General features: G+C 38.8%; 1 long non-coding RNA gene across 1 annotated transcript; it reads right to left on the minus strand.

Annotated features, from left to right (window-relative positions):
* Nucleotides 1-288: 288 nt before the first annotated feature.
* On the minus strand, nt 289-13,902 carry LOC103914182. The gene is made up of 4 exons (XR_663455.1): nt 13,845-13,902; nt 8,551-8,717; nt 8,214-8,346; nt 289-867 (listed from the first exon to the last, which is right to left on the minus strand). It is a non-coding gene; the product is annotated as an uncharacterized LOC103914182 (long non-coding RNA).
* Between the last annotated feature and the right edge of the window lie 512 nt (nt 13,903-14,414).

Consider the following 14,414-nt stretch of genomic DNA (forward strand, 5'->3'; position numbering starts at 1 on the left):
AAGCAGACTTGTGAAAAAAATATGAATCTGAAGTTACTCTAAAATGCTACTCCAAGGACGCATTAGTTCCACTAGAGTCAAAGTATAAGCCAGACGCAATAGGTCGAGTTCTAGTCGAAGAGATTGCAGAGAAAGTAAGAGCTAATAATTCTTAATTTAGCATAACATGACATTCCCAACAGCTTCTGTCTCTCCTTCCAGTAATTGCGTCTTGGCAGTGTACATATTAAAAAAAATCATTGCACAAAAGACATTTTCTGTTGGAAGAAAAAAGCAGAAAAAGCAAAAGCACCTTTCTTTGCAACAGTGTAATTCTGAAAACTGAAGAAGCTTTCACTGAAAGGAAAAAATACACCGATCAAAACACGAAGGGGACAAAACCTCATTCATTCCTTATTTAAGAATTACTAAAAAGAAACATTTTTACAGGAGGCTAAAGCAACAGTAATTTAGACAATAATAAATTGAGCATTGTAAGAATAACTATTCCATTGAATAAAAGAACTCTGGCAAGAAACTTTTCACATGGCATTCAACAGACATTCAAATAAATTAATGAAGTATGCAAGTTAAATTACTTCAAAAATAAAGACCTTCCAGTGGTTTACCATAATGACAACATTGTATAGAAAGATACAATAGCTCTTTGTAGCCTAAAAATTGTCAGTTTTATTTTACAAAGATGACTTCCAAAAGCATCTTGTCATGACAATTGAGTTTTGAGGAAAAAACAACCTGTCATTTGATAAATAGATGAAATTAACCGTCATTAAAACCACTTAAGCACTCCTCCTTCCTGTTATCCTTCTCATCTTGGCAGTAACTGATAAGAAGATTTCAAGGAGGCTCAGTCATTGATGGCAGGATCTAGAAAAGAAACAATTTTGCATACAGTTACCATTCGCATTCATAGCTTCTAGTTATTGTATTGCACTTAATTGCCTTCCTTCTGCCACTGGCATGAGCACAATGGACCATCAACTTCATACAAATCACCACTCGCTGCTGCAATTACACCTTATACCATGAAAATACCGTAGTGGTTGCATCCTATCACGTTAGTAGTGCACACAAAGGTAACATCCACAAGGTCCTGTTATCCACCAACTATGAATTGCTAATACCAGCCAGTGCATTCGCCAGTAGGAATCAGACATTACTCATTATCATGCAGTTCATTACTTATGGGCCATGGTTGAACTTGAAACTGGTAGATTTCTCTGTAACTTCTGGAAAATACACCACTTGTTCACGGAAACATACCACTGAAATAAGCGAAGGACCAGATGCAATGGTTACAACAGAATTAGCGAAGAGGAAAAACTACAACTGTGCATCTTCCCAAAAACCATTATCCAAGATTTTTGTTTGGCTAAGCAAGCAGCTTCTTTAAGAGGAAAGGAGGGCATGGATTGGTCAAAGAAAAAGACCTGAGCCTTGCATAACCAAACTAACTGCCGTGCATCCCCGGAAGGCTGTGTGCATGGCAACCCCACTTCCAACATACAAAGTAATTAATTGTATTCCCATATTAAAGCTACCGTGGCACACCTCCACATTGGCAGATTTCTAACTGGCTTTAATCTTTTCCATCTTCCACATGCCAGGTTCCTCACACCAACTGGCCCTCAGCGACAGCTGAGTTTTTAATGCCATACAACACCTTGATGCAAACGGGTTTTGCCCTTTTCTTCCACCTTTTGCTAGACTACACTGCCATTTAGTCACTGCGCTAACAACTACACTTTCTTCTACTGCACTGCAGCTGTACATCTACTGACACGACAATGGGAAGCGAGGGTCTTCATCCCTACAGGAACGTAGCTGCCTTTTCGGTTAGCAACTTGCATCCTTTTTCGTGCCGAGGACAGAGCATATGGTCCTTCAAAGGGACATCAAAATAAATATGACAGGTCAGTGCAATCATCATACCGAATGAATTCAAATGATGCCATATCTAAAATGAAATGTGTGCACATAATAAAGATTCAAATGACAAAAAAATCCCCTACCCTTTATCCCTCTCTGAATTATTTATGAATTCTGCAACTCCAGCTGTTGCCACCAGCCCAAGGACATTACTTCATTTTGGGAATGACACTTCATATTAAAAGAGAAGTTAACAAAACAAAACAAAACAAGGACACTGTGGACCCTCCTTAAAGGCCACAGCAAAGCATAACACATCTTTTCCCAGCATTTACAAAGGGAAATAATCAACGATCAATTCAGTTCATGTTTCTTAACTTGTCTCCATAATTCCAGGCACAGATTTCAACACTCATGCATTAAGTCAGCCATGCCTCTTTAACCATTGCAGTTAGGCAAGACTCTCAAAGCCTCCTCATATTTTTTTAGGGTTATCTCCCTCTAACAGCTCACCATAAAGCATATGCCACCATACCGAACATGCTGCAATATTATCAGCACTCAAGTTAGTGAAAGTTTTTAATACATAATACGGTCATTCCAAGAAAATGTGACTATTCTGCATATATGGAATTGCTTTTGATAAAAGCAATTATTTGTTCATAAATTAAAAAAAAAAGAAACAACTTCAACATGTGTCATTTAGGGCACAAAGAATTGGGTTCAACCATGACATTTAGATTAGCAAATTCTACATACTACTGTCTGCCCACTTGTGGACTGCTCTGATTCAGGTTCCACCACATATTAGTTCTTAGGTTTCAAACAAACAAATTGAGGGGGGGGGGAAGGCTTAGCCAGTAAGCATGATTTCCATCACCTACATTCGCCCTCCCCTCTCCCACACCCCTTCCATCAACTAAAAAAAGTTCATAGTTTATCTGCAGAGCAGAGAACACAGAGGCGGAATAAATAGGAAAACAGAAAAAAAAAAATCAACCATTGGTTTTGATTGCCACCTTATTCATAGTGGAATCTGACAGTTAGATAGGTATAGAGATCTGAACTGTTCACAACACAAAAACACCCACACCATTAACACTGCACCACCTTCCCACTACAAGCACATACTGTGACGGTGTCTTCATGTCAGGCCTGAAATGAACTGAAATGGGTCAAAATTTGCAAGTCCCCAAGTGTCGAGGGACATATGACCCCTAAATATTAGCCCTTCATGATTTACCAACAGCCTCTTCTCCGCCACAGAGGAGGTTGCTCTGTTCTTACCCGTGACCTTCATTTCAGAGTGTTTTCTGCTTTTACTTTTACCTAACTGAACAGCAATTGGGTTTATGTTCTGCTCCTAGGAGATCCCGAATGCCACAAGAACTTTTAACTGATTAATGATTTGGGGCTGTGTTTGTTCTGGGTTTTTTTTCTCCTCCATAGTCACCTGAAAGTGCACTAGCAATTGTAGCAGTTCTAACACTAAAAGGAGATGTGTGAATAAACTTAAGAGCTTCCAAGGTAGCATCACCAGAAAGGTCTGGTATCACCCACAAAGCTTGCAGGCCATTCGTCAGCTTCCCGCAGCCGAGAATGCACCATTTGCCATTAGTGCCAAGAACACAGTTCAGGCCTGAGCCAGAATGCCAGGCAGGCTGGTATTTAATAAGCAAACTCGTCTTTGGGAAAGGCAGCAAAGCAAGAGATGTTACCTGTCTTGCAAGTGAAACAAGCCAATGGCTTGCAAGCAGAGCCCACTTCGGTTTAGCTGTCAGCAGTATCTCCAGCAGTATCCGCTTTTGTTCAGTTTGGTACCACTGAGCTCATACAGTGTTATTCAGGAAAAGGAGATGTAGTTAAAACAAACATTTATTTGCCCTTCAGTCTGCATCAGAACTGGCACCCAGCCCTGAACAGTCTCCCTCTTCCTCGCTACTGTGGGAAAGCTACTGAAAGAGGACCTTCCCTTCCCACCTCCTGCTGTTGGCCAAAGAAACAAAAGGTACCGAAACAAAGAGAACAGGCAGAGAACTTGGGATGTGTAAAATACCACTGAGCAGTTAAATGTTACCAGTTGAACCTTAATTTCCAAGAGCCCCAAATTCTCCTGTTGTTACTGCTATATATTTGAGGTTATTACTCCCTCACCATTAATGATTCTCCAATATTTTGCGAATCCCAGGTGTTACGCACAAGCCCTCTCAAAACCACAATTATTTACAGTTGTAACCTGCTCAAATGTACATCACATTTTTCTGAAAATTAACAAATCAAAAAGAGGAACATATCTCACACTCCAGCGTTGCCATTTAACTCTCAATGCCACAGGTTCTCAAGTGCCTCCTGAAATACTTTCTAGCTGTGCTAAAGGAATGACATTTGGAAAAATCACCTGTGTGCTGATAGGAAAACATCCTTCTGAAGATTTTCACAAGCTAGTTGGATGCAATTGAAGTCAGTCCTCAGAAAATAAGGAAAGTCGTCTTCGTGCCCAAACATGCTCACTAAATGCTTCTGGCTATGACATTATTTCATAATTGACACATTATACACAAACACCTCAAGAATATATCTTTTTGCCCATGTCTGGATTACACAGCTATTTATACCCAGTGCTCTTGCAGAGCCTTCCCAATGTTGCACAATGCCCTCGAATACAAATGACAAACTGATCCTTTCAGATGATAATTTTTTTCAGCGTTCGATATTTTTAATGTTAAAAAAATTGTACCTCAACATGGTCTTTAATCTAATCCTTACCCCGAACAATTGAAGTACATCCGTATTAATCTATTTGATGCTTTTCCACACCACACCTATGGCACTGCATAAATTACTGTAATTTAAATGAATTACTACTTGAAAATTCTCATTTGGTAAGAAACATGCAGTGTTACAAGGCACCGGAAAGAAAAATGCGCACTACGGTAACTAAGTTTTATAACACAGTATATCTAGGTTCTCATAAACCAGCTATTCTAAATTGTTAAAGGACAAGAATATTAGACCGATCACATAGAACACACATCAATATGTCCAAGAAGTCAGTAATATGAAATTAAATCTACAGTTTATTTAGATACATTTCCATGCCCATATATGCAGAATCCACTTTAAAAATGCCATTAGGCTGGCTGAAGAATATTATTGCAAAAGACATTAACACCGACAGCAATTCTATCTCTGCCCTGGATAACTTGCATTTTTCTCTTTAAATGTCTGATCTGCTGAAACACATCATTGAAGAAAAAGAACTTGGGAAAAAAAGAAAAAAAAAAAAACAGAAAAAAACCCAAGTTCTTTTGTTACATTATTCCACATATTACTACTGTTTAAGGATGACTTGTTTAAGACTGCACATTTCAACTACCTAACAGTAAAGAATGAAAAGCTTCTTGCTACAAGCTAAAAAGAAAGTCTTTACCATGCTCCTTGAAGAGCTCATTTTCACATTACTCAGGCTTCATTATGCTGAATCAATATTCGTTTAGTCACTGGGGTTATTGACATATTTTAAAATAAAAGTATACCCTTCAGCTACTGCACTCATTACGGGTAATTTGTCTTGTCAGGGAGCAGGGAATATTATCCCAGTCTTTCAGGGGCTGACAGCCCATGGAAATACCTCCCCTTGGTTACAACTGTAAATAATTTTAAGGTAAAATATTGAAAAATCAATGGCTGTTTCCTGCAATCTGTCACAAACAAATCAATCATAATCTGCACAGCCAGAGAGTATGATTTGAAGGAGATGAGAGCAGATGTAATTCTTGGCTGGAATCTCTCATTTCAAAATCACTTCACATAATGATGTCATCATTTAAACACTTAGCAGTCACTGCAACTGCCACTCATAACATCTAGTTGGACAAAACCGCAAGGAAGAGGAGGAGAAATGCCATTGCTGTTATGTAAACAAACACTTTATTTAAATGGTTGCAACATTAGCAAATTTCACAGCTGTAACAGCTAGGCTTGTCTCTCCACGGAAGTCCAAGATGCTTTTCTTTCTCAATGGAAGATTGTCTATCATCAGCCTCTCAAAACGCAAAGCATTTTAAAACAAAACTAGGCTTCACAAAAGGTGAGCAATAATATCTAGTACTAATACTATTTCTGAAAATATTTCGATTTCATTCACTCCAAATAGCTCATAACAGAATTATGCATCAAATTCTCAAGAGATTAAGAAAGGAGAATTGTCTGGGGTACCTTTGTCTTTTTAAGAGCAATAAGGATTTCAATGCTGCTTTCTCCTCTACTTATTACATTTCACATCTAGTTTTCATTAAGCACACACCGACAACTTTAGTGTAGGTAACTGCTGCAGAGTACAGGGGAAAGAAAGTCATAACCTACATAAATTAATTGATAATATATTTTCAACTTGCACTCAAAGAGATTAACTGTTGTATATGGAATTACATTTGTATAAAGGATCAATTTATACATAAAGAATTAACTACTGTGCAGTCAAAATGCTATAAACTGATCTTTGTAAATGTGAATCATTTGTGTAAAACTAATCTATTTTTATAGAGTAACACTAAGGCTTGGACTGAAATTATTTCCTCATTTGGCCCCCCCACCTCACCCCAGACTACATTTTCACCCTGACACTACAGTGTTTGAGAGACTTCTATGCAGATCAGTCAAGACAAAAAAGCAGCAGACAGGATGGAATTGTTGTGCAACTGCAACCGTGGGCCTAAGCCCGCATTCCTTGCGCAAACAAAATTCGTGAATGCTCATGGAGTGTTTCACTCTGGAGTCTATAATTTGAGCTCTTAATCTTTAATGTGCAGAGCCCGTTATCACATATTCATTTTAATCACACTAACCTTACCAACTCATATTTCTGAATATTTATCTCACAACTGTGAAACTAAGAAAAAGAATGCAATCAAAAAGATGAAATTATTTTCTCTTTTCTTGCAAAAAAAAAAACCAACAAAACCTTAATACTGTTTTTAAAAATGAAAGAATAGGGCATATTGTACATCTAAGTAAACCTCTCCAAGGTTTGCCCTCCTTTAAAGCAGGCTTTAAATGTCTATCTTCTACATGGAAAACACACATCTCTAACTCTTGATTGATAGACATCAAAACCACTATTGTTTGTAGCAGCTGGACAGATTCTCTTTCTTAGCAAAATAAACTATTATAAAAAGAAACTAAAGTCTTAGCCCAGAAGAAACAGTTACTGCCTAGAGGCTAGCTAAGTGCAGGAAAACTGCAAATACCAGCCGTGAAGTGAATCAGCTTATCCTGGGGAAAGGCCACTCTATGGTGAAAGGAAGCGGGAGGAGGCAGAGGGTGAGTAATTGCTAAAAACAAGAGTAGCTCCTAGAAATTAGTTGCAGTACCTCACTTTTTCCCCTGGATGAGATCTATAACAAAGCTATCCGGTAGGGAGACAGCCTCAGGCTCATCAGCCCTTTTAAATCTCCTCACTGGCCAACCGACACTCACAGAGGAAAGGCCCTGCTTACTACATTAAGAAATTCTGGGAGGGAGAAGCGGTGTGCCATACTGAACATGTCGGCATCTTTCCCCAGTGCCATTCCCCTGAGCCAGGTTGTTATTTCTCGTGACAATCACCTAATTAGGTGGGTCAAGAATCACAGAAGATAGAAGAGATCCATTCTTCCTACATGCTAGTTCTCCTATTTGTAAAAATGAAGGCAATGACTCTTCCCCTCCATTGTAAGGCACTTAATAAATGTTAATAATAATTAAGTCAGTCACATCTCCCAGACAACATTGTCAGATCTTTTCTTGCTCTATTGGAGAACTATTGGGCTCAAGAGGGAGCTGCCACAAGTTCCAGACAGAAAAATTCACAAATTCCATCTTTGGCTGCAAGAGGTCACAGAGGGCTGTGCCACAGCAGAGATTTCGCAGCCACTCTCCAACAAGGGAAGCCCTAAGAAGAAAGAGCAGCACATGCTATGGCACTGCAGTTAGTTTATGGAGAGTTCATGGGTCAGCACTATGAGTGCTATTTTCTGCTGGACAAAGCATTAAGATGCCATAACAGCTAAGAGGACTGTGAAGTCTTCCTGGTTAAGAAGTTGAACGTTCCATCTTTCTCAAGAAACAAAAGAACTACAGGTTATGGAAAGAGCTGAAAAAAAAAAAAAAGACTGGCTTAAAAAAAGCTAGTAGTATTTCCTCTAGTACCCACCTTCTCGATTTACTGCTCTCACTCATAACGTTCATTTAAGGCACTAAATGTTCATTTATTTAATGCAGCTCCACATGATCACTGAACAATAAAGCAGTGCAATATTATATCATGCAATATTACTGATATTACACTATTATCAATACTCTACCTAATGAAGTTTATAGAGTCTTCATGTTCGGGTGTTATGGAAAGAAGAAAAATCCTGCTTTGAAATAGACCCTGCCTTCCAACTCTGTTCTTCCCTTCTTCAGCATTGCTTAGACCAGTCTCACTGAGCTCATCTGGAGAAGACAAAAAATGAAGAAAAAAAGAGCATGCATATTACAATGCTTGTCATCTGCACCACACGATTTTCTTAACAGAAACAGGACTAAAGTTGACGTAGTCAATTTTGTCAGAGACAGAACCCAGTACCACAAAGGGAAGTGCCACTACTGTAATGACTTACTTAATGAATCATAACATACACAGAACAAATTACTTACCATTAACTCTGAATAGGACTTAATATGGTTAAAAAGAGCTGCAAGCCCAGAGGCATTCTGGCTTTGTATGAGGTCTCTTCCTGTACTCAGGCAGGTACAGGATAGGATGGACTGCTGGATTCATTTTTACCATCGTGGACCTCACTGCTTCTGCTCTTGGCTGCATTCTATAAAGGCAAAAAATGGACATATGGAGAATGGGGTAATGGAACAAAAAGATAGTATTTGTCACTAATTTAGACAGCAGGTTTCTCTTATAAACAAGGATTACAGACTGAGCAATGCAAGGGTTTCTTCACCCATTGATCTAGCATGTTTGTCAAATCCCACAGACAGTATGTTAGTACCACATCCCACTGGATGGTGTTCAGTTCTGCATTTTCTAAGATGCACACCATAAACAGGCGCCTATGGAAATCAAAGATCCGTGGAATACAGAAATTTAATGGCATTTAGCTAATGAATCAGTAATAGCATTAATAACTTGCTTTTGCTCAAAAGCACAACAGTCTAATAAATTATATGAGTATGGACACCAATTTAAATCTGAACATTTCTGAGAAAAGCAGAGGGTTCCAGTTAGGTAAACAGAGGCACAGAGGTTACGTGAACAAACCTAGGTCATAGGATGTGCCAGAAACTGAACGAGAAAACAAGCCCAGGATTCAAGACTCCTAGTCCCTTCCCTACTACCAAGTCTTCCCATCACCTTCTCAGCCAGTACAAAAGTCTCTCAGCCATTCTGCAGCCTCCTCTCAGACAGCTATCTGGGTGACCTCAGTTTAAGTTTTACTTAGGGACACAGTAGCACAGTTTATACCACAGAGAATATCAGCTGAATTTTAACTGAAGCAAGAAATTAAACACTGAAATAAACTTAAGAAAAAAGCATAAGAGCAAAAAATACCTTAAAAATAACCTTTGAAACCTGGGCTCTACAGAGCTGTCCTCTTCCCAAGAGACATTCATGGAATCTAATGCCTACGGAAGCTGAGAGAGGGTAAGGTCCTCCCTAGACAACAGCCAGGAAGTCAGGGCAAACAAAGTAATTTTTGCACCATCAATATCATAAAGAAGTTGTAGGCACCTTTTTATAATGACAGAGTATTCTTAATAAAAGCTTCAAGCAGGTTTTATAGCTGCATATTATCCAATGAAACCAGTAATAAACAGCACTGTAGCATTATTTAGTGCAACTCCAATACACCAAGAGTTGCAACCTCGGTTTTATTTATCGCACAGGCTAAAATGTTAGTTCTTGGCTTTACAGTAGCAGCCAAGCCTGTAGCTATTTTATCCCAGCACACTGCCATCTGGATATTGATACTTTGCTACGGGATATGAAAGAAGAGCATAGTTACCTAATACAGCCTAATTGAAAACAGAGGACCTACACATTATACCATGCATTATTCTATACAAAATTAAATCTGAAGGGCATGAAAAGTTCTGTAGATGTCAGCAGAGAATATTTCAGAGGCAAACACTAGGTTCTTGATCTGCGATAGAAATGCTGAGAAATACTGTGAAAAAGATGTGCTTATGAAAAGAAAAAGCTAGTTTTTGCTCTGTTGGGGAAAAAAAGAGCTCAGGAAGATACATCTCCTTTGGGAAGAGTGGCAGAGTGATCAGTCACAAGTTTATTAGTATAGTAAAGTCTCTGTTGATGATCCGCATTCACCTTGAAAGGTCTGACTGGCTTGCTTTTTTCCTCAAACAATGATTTATATATTAAAAAAAAAGAAGATTCGGGCTCTACAAACACATTCACTTTAATCTGCAGAAAACAGCTTTAAGAATCATTTGCATCTGCGTTATCCGCATTAAGGAACAGAATCTAAAAAGCTCTAGTATTAATAAAAGTCAGAAACTATGAACTGTTGAAAACAGTTTTTTGGGTGTAAGGCTAGAAAGGCTACCTGGCTTTACATTTCTCCTCAGAGAGGTAATGCTGAGCTCTCACAGATACTGGTCATAAGGACTGCAAACAGATGTAAGTAAACTAGATAAAACACAAACCCTTTTGAACATGACACTGCTATTAGAAGTCACCCACCTCTAACACCCACGCTGGCGGCCAGATTCCAGCTACGGGAGCTCCCACCATGCTGGGAGCATGGGATGCGGTCAAAAGGGAATTTGCCACCATACAGAAAGCTATGGGCACATGCACGTCCCATAAAATGCCATGAGGAGCCACAGCCATCCTTCCCACTGAGATGCTCCTCTTTCACAATAAGGAGCCAACTAACAGTAGATGTGGCTTGCTTTAAGTGAAAAACTTGTTTAGACATGAAAAAGAGCAGTTTTTAATTTTTTCCACTAAAGTCAACCATTAGGAGATCTGTTTTCTGCATTTGCTTACAGAAATATGCAATATTTCTGTAAGCAAAATAAACCCTAAAGACATTCTCAACTTAGTCCATATTATACCAACAAATTCAAGCAAATCGCGCTATTTAAGTTAATTACAGGAAACTTCAAGGAAACTGAAATACAGTTTCAGGTTCTCCCATGATACCGTCAAGATCTTTGGAGTTACACATTCAATACAATAAGTACGTGCTTAAAAGGCTTGCCAGCTGCACTTCTGTGTATGGTTTTACTCCACATACTAAACGGGTTTGCTGATGCAATTTAAAAAAGGACTGAGACTGTTAATCTGGTTTCTTTTAGCAGACAAAAAGTGTTTTTACATAGAAAGGCTTGCCGAGAAAAACAAAAGTCTATCTAAGCTACCTAACACCGAATTGCTAGACACAGAAAAGAAGAGTTATTCTAGGTGTTCGCAAGTTTACACCTCGGACTCAGAGTGCAAACACAGAGAGTGCTAACATGTAGACAAGTAGAGTCTTGGGCAAAGTAAGTGCAGGCAGAAGAAGCAACCGAGAAGTGAAGGGGGTCTTGCAGAACTCTTCTCGAGATCATTCACCTAGGCTAAGAGCCACCAGACACCGGCACTTCCACTGCAAGTACTGACCCTGTAACTCCCAGCACTTCATCTTAGGGAAGCCAGCAGCAACACTCACAGGAGTAAGATCTGCAGGAAAGCACCCCTAAGTTTTACTGCCGATGCTTCAGCCAATATTTTAGATGCATTGTTTTAGCTTTTGCTCAGCTAATAACGTATTGATTTAACATAGAAAAACACAAGCCCCTCCCTCCTCTTTGCACGCTAATAAGTTTTACTTCCACAGTAGTGGAAAGGTGAGAAAAGGAAATCTTTTTCTCTTCATGCTTTATTAGAAAGATAAATATTCACATATATTTATTTTGCTCCATTATTAGTATGAGTTGTTAATACTTTTAAATACACTGTATAAAACATCGCTTAGCGGACGTTTCCAACAGCAATTTCCACTACCATCTGAGTCTCAGGATTTTGTTTATAGGGACAGCTTTAAACAGAACAGAGTATCTGGGAGGCGGATTATTATTTATTATTTTTGTTTGTTTCTTTTTTTAAGAGGATTCCCTTTAACAACACATACAGATCTCTCGGTAATATATTCACAAATTGAAGTGGAGAAACAAATTATTCAGTAAGTGTCTAAGGTGAGGTATTCTGATAAAGAAATATCAAAAAGGTTTTCAGAAAACAGCCTCCTTCTCATCTACCCCTGTAAAAAGAAAAAAAAAGTTGAAATGATCTCCTAATGCATCTCCCTTCATAATTCATGCCGAAAGATGACATTTTCTCAGGATCTTAATTAAGATAATGATGAACACCTGTGTCGGCATTCTTTGGCAAGACAGCATTATCCATCATAATCTTTTAAGTACTCTCAAAAAAACCCCAACAAAATCCTATGACGGAACCAATCTGTTGCCTCTCCTTGCAGTAAGTTTTACATCTCAGACACACACAAGAACAATTAGATCTTTAAAGACTGCAATAAAAGCAGGATTGTTAGATTTTAAAGTTTCAACAGAAAGGAGCTATTAATTACATTAAGGTGTATCATATCCAAGATACCCAAGTTTAACTCCATCCACTACAAGCCACCTGCAACCAAACCACTTACAGTTAGAGCCTACCAACGGCTGTACTTTTAAAATATAGTTTGCTGTTATTTTCAAGATCACCCTGCCTCTTTTTCCCCTCCCAGAAAGAAAATATTCACAGCTGATCCCTATTATACATTCATGCACTAATTTATTAAGCTGTTTTACGCTGTACCACATATGTTTGCCCACCCTAAATGAAATTATGCAAATGAAACCAGAGTAGAAAAACAAATATGCAAGTTCAAATATTGCTACATTTTGGGTCACCACATTTTGTGCAGTCGTCTCAAATCCAAGTTCCCCTCATGTCGAAAACCCTACTGGAGTCCGACTACTAAAGTAAGCAAAGACCATTTTAAACAGCTTTGCACGACCAGCCCATCAGATTGAAGGCTATGAAAAGTGACTTTAATTATTTATTTATACAAGCTGAATTTAAATTCACAAGCCTTAATTTAAATAAAGCAAAGAGCGCACAGCCAACCTGAAAATCCTACCCATCGTTAAGTAAGAATTGAATGGTAAATGTTTCTTCTATTGCATTAACGGTTTAGCTTCCAAGAAATTATGACAAAAATATATAAAGTACAGAATTTTAATAGCAACTTGCACTTATATAATTTCACTAGCAGCTGCAAAGCAGACAAACACCTGATACCAAGAACTTATCCATACCTCCAAAAGTACGTACCTTCAGTAAAAAGGAAGAGAAGCAGCAAATGTATCCTCAAGCCACACATTTGTTAATAGAACCGATAGAACTACATAAACAAGACTCTTGAAACAGACTTCTTATTTCCCTTTAATCAAAGAGCTGAAAAGTCCTGCAAAGCAGCTTAGTCTAAGGCTTTCACATCTTAATACGCTTCTATCGGAGGAAAAAGTTGCTGTGACTAGTCATTCAGTAGAGCTATCAATGTGCAAATAAAGCAGAAAATAGAGACTTCCTTAAGAAATGAGTCTCAAATTTGATATAAAGGTGACAACCACAGCAATAGAACTATAGGCTAAATGTTTCAGTACCTTGAAGAATTATCTACAGTTCTTTTAAAACTGCAAAGAATATAATAGTGGCATAACATAGTGAGAATGTCGGTTGGACAGACACTTACAATCCTGACGGCGTAAGAGTGCTATTGCTACCGTTTCTTAATCAGCTCTGGTATTGTGTTGCAACGCATGAAAGTATGCATGAACTCACCACAGTTTCCAAAATGTACGCCTACAGAAGCAAGACTAGTAGAACATCAGAAAAAGAGGGTAATTTTACATGACATTAACCTTACCTCCTCCTCAAAAAAGTCAGATGCCATGGGAAGATGGTTAAAACTTCTCCTTCTCCCTACAAAGAAACGGGCAAGGAAAAGCGGTTACTCATTCTACTCACATATAGAAGGAATGTTAAATGTATAAAGCTTTACCGGATGGTATCTCACTCCTCGAACAAGAGGTATTGTCAAGGGTTATGACAGAAGCGCTTTTGAGTGGAAAAAGAAATGCGGTGCTTTAGAGCGATAGCTAAAATTAACCCAGGGACAAGTATCAGTGACATCGTGCAGCTGAAAACTGATGAAAGTGCACACCTGTGTGGATTGAGCATGTAAGAGAGCGTGCGATCCGGTGTTAGACCCTTCCCGGTTACCGGAGACAGAACCCACATGGATTTTAAAGAGAGGAAACACCGTACACTTCCACGTAAAAACAAATATATTTTAAAAAAAAGGGAAAAAGAAGAGAAAGGGGGAAAACGCCAGACAAAGCGCTGCTCGACAGCAGCACTGAGGAGGGTGCCGAGACCCACCTCGCCTCGCCGGGCATCCGTACGCCGCTCCCACGATCGCCGCCTTACTGCGGCG

The sequence above is a fragment of the Pygoscelis adeliae genome, unplaced genomic scaffold (assembly GCF_000699105.1).
Source record: "Pygoscelis adeliae isolate BGI_AS28 unplaced genomic scaffold, ASM69910v1 Scaffold63, whole genome shotgun sequence".
NCBI classification, from domain to species: Eukaryota; Metazoa; Chordata; class Aves; order Sphenisciformes; family Spheniscidae; genus Pygoscelis; species Pygoscelis adeliae.